Source organism: Sciurus carolinensis, chromosome 1 (genome assembly GCF_902686445.1).
Source record: "Sciurus carolinensis chromosome 1, mSciCar1.2, whole genome shotgun sequence".
NCBI lineage: Eukaryota > Metazoa > Chordata > Mammalia > Rodentia > Sciuridae > Sciurus > Sciurus carolinensis.
Window position 1 is genome coordinate 196,285,254 of NC_062213.1, and position 2,575 is coordinate 196,287,828.

The following is a 2,575-nucleotide window of genomic DNA, read 5'->3' on the forward strand; positions in this document are numbered from 1 at the left end:
GGTTGGTGCTGCCTTGGGTCAGTGCCTTTTCCACAGAGCCCAGAGCGGGCCTCCGTGTTCTAAGTGGTGGCTGGGCGCACAGGGCGCTTCATACGTGCATGTGAATAAACCTCTCTTGGGCAAAACGAACGGTCTTCCTTCCGTATTTGGAGGGTCCCTGGGAAGGGTCGGGTGGGATCTGAGAGGTCTCGGTTTCTATCCCAGCACCGCCCACCCGAACTCTGTGACCCGAGGTCCGTTGTTTCCTGTCCCCAAGTCTTCATTTCCTCACCTCCAAAATGGGAACCAGAATTACTTCAGAGGGACATTGAGAGTCAGAGATAACGTCACAGGTGCTCAATAAATTCCAGCTTCTGCAAATGGGAACGTCCCTGGTACTACCAGGGTCAGCGTGCGCCTGCGTTTGGCTTTCTAATGGCCAGGCTCCGGGTGCTCCTTGCCCGGCCTGCAGTGCGGGCCTCTGTGGGAGATCAGCCTCCCCTACCTGGTCCCCCCAGCTGTGGTGCCACCTGGGGACCTCAGGCCTCGGGTGTCCACAGGGCCAGCGTGCTGTGACAGGGCCACATTTACACTGCTGCGTCCTGGAGAAGCTGTGCCACTGGGCATGAAGCTGCCCAACCGGACCACCCTCCCTGGTGGGCTCCAGCAGCTGAGGGGCCCTGGCTTCCCCGGGCCCAGGGGTCAGGCCTGGCCTCTCGCAGCTCACCAGAGAACCAGAGCGCTAGTGCAGAGAGGCTGTCCAGAGGGGCTGAGTGACTGGCCTGGCGCCGCGCTTGCAGGTGGGAGAGCCAGCTCAGGGGTTCCTGGCTCAGGAGAGGGACCGGCCCCTGCAGGACTCACCGTGGGGCCGTGGGCCTTGGGGAACTGCTGGCAGTGACGCGGTTCATCCAGCAGCGACCACTGCTTCTGCTTCAGCTGATTGACAGAGAAGGGCAGGCTGCCTCTGCCTGGGCCTCAGTCTCCCTTTCACACGTCAGGGCAGTGGGTGGTGGGGTCTGGCTAGAGTCACTGGTATGTGGGAATGGCCTTCCTTTTTGAAAGTCACTTCTTCATATGACAGGTGGTGCCTCTCTTTCTTCCCTCTGCACTCCCTGTCCGACCTAGGACAAGGCAAATGCTATGTGAATAGCTGTTACGTTGCATTACTTAGGGATCGAAGCCCGGTTTGCACATGCTCAGTCCAGAAGCAATTAAGGAAGTCTTGCCTGGTTGAACTGATTGAGAAACCCACAGATACAGGGCTGGCTATAGTTGTACTTCAACCACGCCCTCATGTTGGCCACAATGAGGACAAGAGGGGACATTTAGTGCCAGCTTCCTGGCTAAGAACTTTACTACCTCATACAGCTAGTCTCCTCAGAGCTCCATTAGCCAGGAGCCCTCGTTTATAGACGGTGGGAACAAAGGGTCTCAAAGAGGTCGTGGAGCTCCTCCAGGGGCACACGACTTGTCTGAGCCCTGCCAGGGTCCACAGTCACAACGTTACCCTGTAGGAAGCGGTTGCGGGCGGCCCTCCCTAGAGAGCTGCTTCGGGGAACCCCAATGCATGGTGGGAAGACAGTCTCCCCAGGCAAGGGATGCATTGTGGGAGGGAATTCAGATTTTAGGGACGTGGTGGGTGGTGCAGTGACCAGGGAAGCCTGGGGCGGACGCATTTGGAAAGAGCCTTCAAGGACAGAGAAGTTGGAAGCTGGGGTGGTGGACAAGGGGCAGGTGTGGGAAGCAGGGAGGGTGGGAGGAAGCCGGGGCAGCTCCTGAGAAGCAGGCGCGGCTGGATGGGAGCACTCCGAGCCGAAGGACGGCTGGGGCCAGCCCTGGGCACCTGGGCATCCTGGACACGTGGGTGTCACCTTTCGGCTGGATCCCCTGAGACGCCATTCAGCCCTCCCTGGCTCTGGGTGCGGCCTGGTCTTCCCACCGCCCTCAGTGTTGTCTGGAGCCCGGGGCTGGGGACTGTTAGGAGAACCTGCGTAGCCAGGGTCCTCCGGGGGACAGAGCCAGGGGCCGGATGTGTAACCGTAAGAGGGGACATGCTGGATTGGCTCGCACGTGAGAGGCTGCGTGGTCCCAGAGCAAGAGTGGGCAGCGCTGCGGTCCAGCCAGGGTGCCCTGGAGGGTCCGGTGCGCATCTGCAATCCAAGGCTGAGGAATCTGGAGCCTGATGTCCACCGGCGACAGTAGCCACCAAAAATGAACCACCGGAGAAGACCCAGGCCTCCCGCCTTTTCCTGCTTTTTCACCCGACCAGGTCCCCAGCCTATTGGATGGTGCTGCCCACCTTCAGGGTGGGTCTTCCCCACCTGGTTGGTTAACCCACACACCAATCATCTGTGGACACGCCCCCAGACCCACCGGACGTGCGCTTTGCCCACTTCTAGGTGTCTCTCAGCCCAGACAAGTTGACAACCACGATCAACCATCACAGACCCCAAGGAGGGCCTGTTGGGGTCTTTCTGGAACACCCACTTCCTTCCCAAGGGAGCCCAGAGATTTTGGGGAGCAGCTTTGTATGTTCTAGTCCTGGAGGTGGCTGTGTCCCGTCCCCCTTGCCCTTGGGACAAGATTGTCAGCGGCT